The sequence below is a fragment of the Canis aureus genome, chromosome 25 (genome assembly GCF_053574225.1).
Source record: "Canis aureus isolate CA01 chromosome 25, VMU_Caureus_v.1.0, whole genome shotgun sequence".
In the NCBI taxonomy this organism is placed as follows: Eukaryota; Metazoa; Chordata; class Mammalia; order Carnivora; family Canidae; genus Canis; species Canis aureus.
Genome location: NC_135635.1, coordinates 35820229 through 35826734, shown reverse-complemented (window position 1 = coordinate 35826734; position 6506 = coordinate 35820229). Strand labels below are relative to the sequence as shown.

At 42.2% G+C, this 6506-nt stretch overlaps 1 long non-coding RNA gene across 1 annotated transcript; it reads left to right on the top strand.

Annotated features, from left to right (window-relative positions):
- The first annotated feature begins 17 nt into the window (after positions 1–17).
- Positions 18–3846, top strand: LOC144297228 (uncharacterized). Its single transcript, XR_013364306.1, has 2 exons — positions 18–696; positions 3146–3846. It is a non-coding gene; the product is annotated as an uncharacterized LOC144297228 (long non-coding RNA).
- The last annotated feature ends 2660 nt before the right edge of the window (positions 3847–6506 follow it).

Below are 6506 nucleotides of genomic sequence, written 5' to 3'. Positions count from 1 at the left end.
TTTCTAGGCGGCGCACCGGCCCGGGAGGGAAGGGCGGGCGAGGGAAGAGGGTGGGGAAAGTTGGCTTCGGAGCTGGGCACGACGCTCATTAGCATTTAAAGGCGCCCGAAGCCCTTTCCGAGCCGCCGGGGCGGGGGCCTGGAGCGCAGGGGCCCGGGCGGAGGTCGGGGAAAGCGGCGCCTGGGCCGTGCCCCGCAGCCTGGAGCTTCCCGGGCAGCCCGCGCGGCGCGTCCTTTGTTGCAGCGGCGGCGGCGGGGCTCCCTCCTCGCGACCTCGTGACCCCCGACGCCGACCTGGGGGCGAAGCAACCGAGGGGAGCCCCGTTACGTGGCGCTTCTCTCTCCCAAAGCCCTATGTAGTCTTCCGACGAGTAAGAAGTACCAGAAACTTTTTTTTTTTTTTAAGATTTTATTTATTTATTCATGAGAGACGCACAGAGAGAGAGAGAGAGAGAGAGGCAGAGGGAGAAGCAGGCTCCATGCAGGGAGCCCGATGTGGGACTCGATCCCGGGTCTCCAGCATCACACCCCCCCCCCCCCCCCCCGGCTGAGGGCGGCGCTAAACCGCTGAGCCACCCGGGCTGCCCACCAGAAGCTGTTTTTGACACAATTACAAATGAGACAAAAATCTAACCTCTAACTTGGCTGCTTATTCCTAGGAGGTAAACTTACGGATGATTTCATCTATAACTCACAGGTAAGGAAACTGAGGTGCAAACGTCAGAGGATCCATGTAAATACCAGACTGTACGCCAAGTTCACGGTACCAGCTAATGGGCTGTTAATGTGTATTAAATGCTGTACTTGGGGAAGAAAACTGGATAACTTCACATCCTCCCTTCTGCCTCAGTTGCATTGCTCAGCTGATAAAACCTTAAGCAACTGAGCCCTCTTAAATCTTTTTTTTTTTTTAAATTTTTATTTATTTATGATAGTCACAGAGAGAGAAGGAGAGAGAGGCAGAGACAGGCAGAGGGAGAAGCAGGCTCCATGCACCGGGAGCCCGATGTGGGATTCGATCCCGGGTCTCCAGGATCACGCCCTGGGCCAAAGGCAGGCGCCAAACCGCTGCGCCACCCAGGGATCCCAACTGAACCCTCTTAACCTCAGAGATGAGAGGTGCAGAGAAACAGATCACCCAATAGACGATATTCCCAGTTTGAAGGGTCCACGTGGCCTTTACAGAGTGCACTGGATTATGCTAGACGCACATGGCCAGAGGGGCTGCTTAGGACCCTTACCCAGTGGCTATTTGGAATTTAGGAGTATTCGGTATTCTTTGCCTAAACGGTCCAGACAGACCTAGGTATAAATTCTAGTATTGTTGTTTATTGAGGGAGTTTATTTAAGCTAAGTGTGCAATGTCAGGGAGAGTGTTTCCTCTTTTATTTTTTATTTATTTTTATTTTTATTTTTTTATTTTTTGTTTCCTCTTTTATGAGAGTTTCTCAAAGGTGCTATGGAAAGGAGATGAGATTGTCATATGTAACGTCAGGGTCTGGTCCAGCCAAAGCTCATTTTCTTCTTGTCCTAGACTCCTGAATCATTTACCTATTTTCTTCCCCTGGAATTGTCCGTTTTGTAGCTGCCTCCAGTGGGATGCCATCAAGTGTATCTCATCATTGTATCCCCACTGGCTAACACACTACCTAGCATAGACCTAGAACACAGTAAATGTTTACTAAATTGAAACAAATCAACAAAAAGGCCAAAATTTTCCAAACTTATCAACACATTCGTTATCAATAATTATGAAACTATCCAGCCTTATTACTTACTCCAATCATGAAAAAATATTAGTTAAAGAAAGTAGGTTCTCAGGCACCCGGGCTGGCTCAAGGGCTTAGCGCCACCTCCAGCCCAGGGCCTGATCCCAAGGGATCGAGTCCCACATTGGGCTCCCGGCATGGAGCCTGCTTCTCCCTCTGCCTGTGTCTCTGCCTCTCTTTCTCTCTCTCTCTCTGTCTTTCTTGAATAAATAAAATCTTAAAAAAAAAAAAAAAAAGATTTTAAGAAAGTAAGTTCTCAGAAAAAAATAACCAAATATGGATTTTTTTCCTTTTCCATGTGCTTCTGTATTTTAAAAATTACAAACATCTATCTTTAAAAAAAATTACAAATATCTAAATGTTAGGTTTATATTTTAGTTTGACTTCAATATGGAGAGTGTGGTAATGTTCATGTGGATATATTTTAAAATCCTGGTCAAATACTAAGCACGATTAATATATTTCTTGATTTTTTTTAATTTTTATTTATTTATGATAGTTACACAGAGAGAGAGAGAGAGGCAGAGACACAGGCAGAGGGAGAAGCAGGCTCCATGCACCAGGAGCCCGACGTGGGACTCGATCCTGGGTCTCCAGGATCATGCCCTGGGCCAAAGGCAGGCGCTAAACCGCTGCGCCACCCAGGGATCCCCTATTTCTTGATTTTAAAGATTCTAGTCTTTAAGTTATAAGCATGATTGATTCTGGTATGAACTGGTCATTGACTTTCTTATCCAACAAAATGATTATCACTGCTGTTTACCATGTAGAATTGGATTGCAAGAAAAAAGATGAGAGGGCTTGAACTCTTCAAATTCCAATCTAATTAATACTCAAGCCCTTTATAAAAATATATGCAGGTACCCCTCTGCTTTTCAACAGTTCTTGTCAAGCCATTTCACTTTCACAAAAGACCTACATTAGTACCTGTTTTCACCTAACAGAAAGAAATTGAGAGAGGATTTCGCTTCTATGAAAAATGCAGGGGGAAAAAAAGTGTTCAGCATTTGTTTGGGAGCAAGTCCTTGGAGAGCAGTGTGCACCCGGAGCAGTGAGAGTGGCCCTGCCAAGCTCCTGCCCCAGGAAGCACACTCAGCATCTCAGTTTGGATCTGCCATAGCTTTGAACTGTGTCTGTGAGCATCTGTGTTTTATCTTGATTTATTTTGTGCATCTGTTAGCAAGATGTATCCTAAGGTATCATAAAAGCCCAAGAGAGGTTATTTTTTGGGTCTGGGAATGCTCAGAAATGTTTCCATATAAATAAATGATAATTGTGTCTTGCTACCACTTTAGGTTCGTGGAAACACTCTACATTCCAATAGCAAGGGAAACCTGTGTATATATTCACCCTTGGAAAATATTTCCTAATTAACAGGTGTGGTCTCCAACCTCTGGAAGATCCTAAAATACTTACAGATGCATCCTGGGATTTCCTAGAATTTTGTGCTGGAATGGCTCCCAAAGCTACTCATCATTTTCATCCAAGAAAAAAGCAGTGAGCAGCTGGTAATTCTTGGTATTGTGCTAAATAAATCCAGAGATAATTAGTTAGAACAAACAAAATCTATGTTGTTTTATTTTTTTAAGATTTTTATTTATTTATTTATTTTAGAGAGAGAGAGTGCATAGGCGCATGTGAGTGCACAGGCATGCAAGAGGGGAAGGAAGGTCAGAGGGAGAGGGAGAGAGAGAATCTCAGGCCGACTCCACCCTGAGCACAGAGCCCAACACAGGCTCTATCTCACCTCCCTGAGACCATGACCAGAGCTGAAATAAAGAGTTGGATGTTTAACCCACTGAGTCACCCAGGCAGCCTAAGGTCTTAATTATCATAACTAGAGAGCAACTTGGATAGGAACATAGAAAGTCTTTTTCATTCACTCACTAACTCACACACCCACTTAGCAGGTATTTACCAAGCGCACACTATGTGCCAAAATGCTATACTATGAGTTTCCAGTGTGTACTAAACTGAAGTTTGCACTACGATTTTCTTTTTTTTTTCATGTGATGTTAAATAAATTTTTTCACTATCATTTCCATTGTAAAAGAATGTCATTAAAAAAAAAAGAAAAAGAGGGGCAGCCCCGGTTGTTCAACAGTTTAGCACCGCTTTCAGCCCAGGGCCTGATCCTAGAGACCTGGGATCAAGTCCCATGTCAGGCTCCCTGCATGGAGCCTGCTTCTCCCTCTCCCTGTGTCTCTGCCTCTCTCTGTGTGTCTCTCATGAGTAAATAAATAAAAATCTTTAAATAAACAAACAAATAAATAAATAAATAAGTTATTTCCTAACTTTGAGATTAAATGCAACAACAAAAAATGAGTTGTAACCTGATTGTTGGCAGAAATCATTTTTTTACGGATTTTATTTATTTATTCATGAGACACAGAGAGAGAGAGAGAGAGAGACAGGCCAAGGACTAAGCAGGCTCCTTGCAAGGAGCCCGATGTGGGACTCGATCCCGGATCCCAGGATCATGTCCTGAGCCGAAGGCAGATGCTCAACCACTGAGCCACCCAGGCATCCCTGGATCAATCATTTTTAAGCAATGATTGACTCCATTATGAAAGTAAAAGCCACTCTTCCTAGTGTGAAGGGACTTAGAGCTTCCACAACTTCCAGAAGGTCTGTAGTGGGGTTGGGGTGAGAGAGAAAAATCCAAGAGGACCATTGAAGATCTTGGAATCCAGCTCCAGAGCCAGTGGTTCTCGAGAACTCTCCCAAAGCCACCAGAGTCACAGGATCTCTCTAGGAGGCTCTCAACCATTCAAAGCTACAGCCTGGTTTAGGGAGACTTAAAGCTTATATAATTTACATAGCTCTCTTTAAGAAAAAAATAATGAGGGGCAGACCGGGTGGCTCAGCGGTTTAGCGCCTGCCTTCAGCCCAGAGTGTGTGATCCTGGAGACCTGGGATTGAGTCCCACTTCGGGCTCCCTGCATGGAACCTGCTTCTCCCTCTGCCTGTGTCTCTGACTCTCTCTCTGTGTGTGTCTCTCATGAATAAATAAAATCTTTAAAAAAAAAAAAAAGAAAGAAAAAAGACAGAAAGAAAGAAAGAAAGAAAGAAAGAAAGAAAGAAAGAAAGAAAGAAAAAATGAATACAAAATTGTCAAGTCACTTTCCCAGTCTTAGAAGTCAAGAAAGGAGCCCTTAAATCATGACTTTATTAGCTTCAACATATCACCCATATCAGCTATCTTAATGAGCAACATGGATGCTAGAATTCCTCAAGAAGTTTATCTGTACGCAGCTTTGAACCTTCATCTGTCCATGCGTCTTCCAGTAACTAACTCTGCAAAACAATGACATCCTTCTCTTCTGCCTTCTAAATCTTGAACTAGTTTCGTTGACAGAATCCAACCTGGAATCCTACAGGGAAGGAGATTCTGGAAGTACAGTTCCTGCCTTTAAAGAGGTTAAGGATGATGCTGAGTTGTCAAGAGACTATCCAGCATATCACATTAGGGAGGAAAATAAAATTAATTGACTGAAGGAGATTAAGGGGAGTTTAAGCCATTCATGGAACTAGATCTTTAAAGTAAGCAAGCATTGCTATATTAGCATATCTGAGACTGAAAATCGGCACTCATCTAAACCTGATTGATCCTAAAACAACAGAGGGGGGGAAATGGGCAGTTTGGGATTGAAAAAAAAAAAACTGGAAAAATAAGAGAGCAAAGATTTATCATTGTCTACAGGAATGTTCTTCTCCTTCCAGGGGAGGAGATAACCTGACTATAAGTCTGTCATTGGTATTCAGTAATTATGCCAACACTTTTATTGGCCATTCAAATTAGATGCTAAAGATATCATGCATATCAAGACCAGAATGGTCCCTGCATTAAAGGAACTTTTGGTCTAGACAAGCACTGTATAACCAAAATATAACTAGAGCCCCAAATATGAGACATATGTATATAATTTTAACATTTGTGGCAGCCATAATAAGCAAGGAAAAAGAAATGGATTAAATAATTGATTTTAATGTTTTCCTTAACCTGATATATCCAAAATATGTATTATCATTTCAATATTTAACCAATATAAAGTTACTAATTATCTATTTTACATTCTCTCTTATTTCCTTTGGTAATGTCTTTAAACTCTGGTGTTTATTTTAAGCTTACAGCACCTCTTAATTTGGACTTGCTGCACTTAAAGTGCTCAGTGTGGCAAGTGGCTACCATATTGAGTCATACAAATCCTCTTGACAATTCTGGTTGAAAAAAATCCCCATTGCTCTGACATTTAATCTAGCAGTGTTTCAGCTCTCCTCTTTGATTAAGCACATAAGAATTGGAATCTGGTAAAATGTAAGAAACATGCATAGAAATCTGTGAACACTCTGAAACTCACCTCAGATTAAAATCAGCTGATGGGACACCTAGCTGGCTCAATTGGTAGTGCATTCAACTCTTGAACTCACCCCTTGTAAGTTGAAGGAAGAAGAAGAAGGAGGAGAAGGAGAAGAAAGAAGAAGAAGAATCCACTGAGCAAGACCCTCTAGCCACTAGAAGATGTTCATGTTTCCAGTGAGGACCCCTGGAGAGGAAATCAAACAGCTGTGTGCAATTTTAGTTTATAGCATTTGGAACTAATTCTCTAAAACAATGCATAACATATATTCTCTTCTTCCTGAAAAAGCTTTCCTCTGTATCTTTCTACACAGATTAATTCTCTTGTTTTTTTCCTGTTCTAATCCACTGTCTGTATTCCTTTTCATCTTCATTACC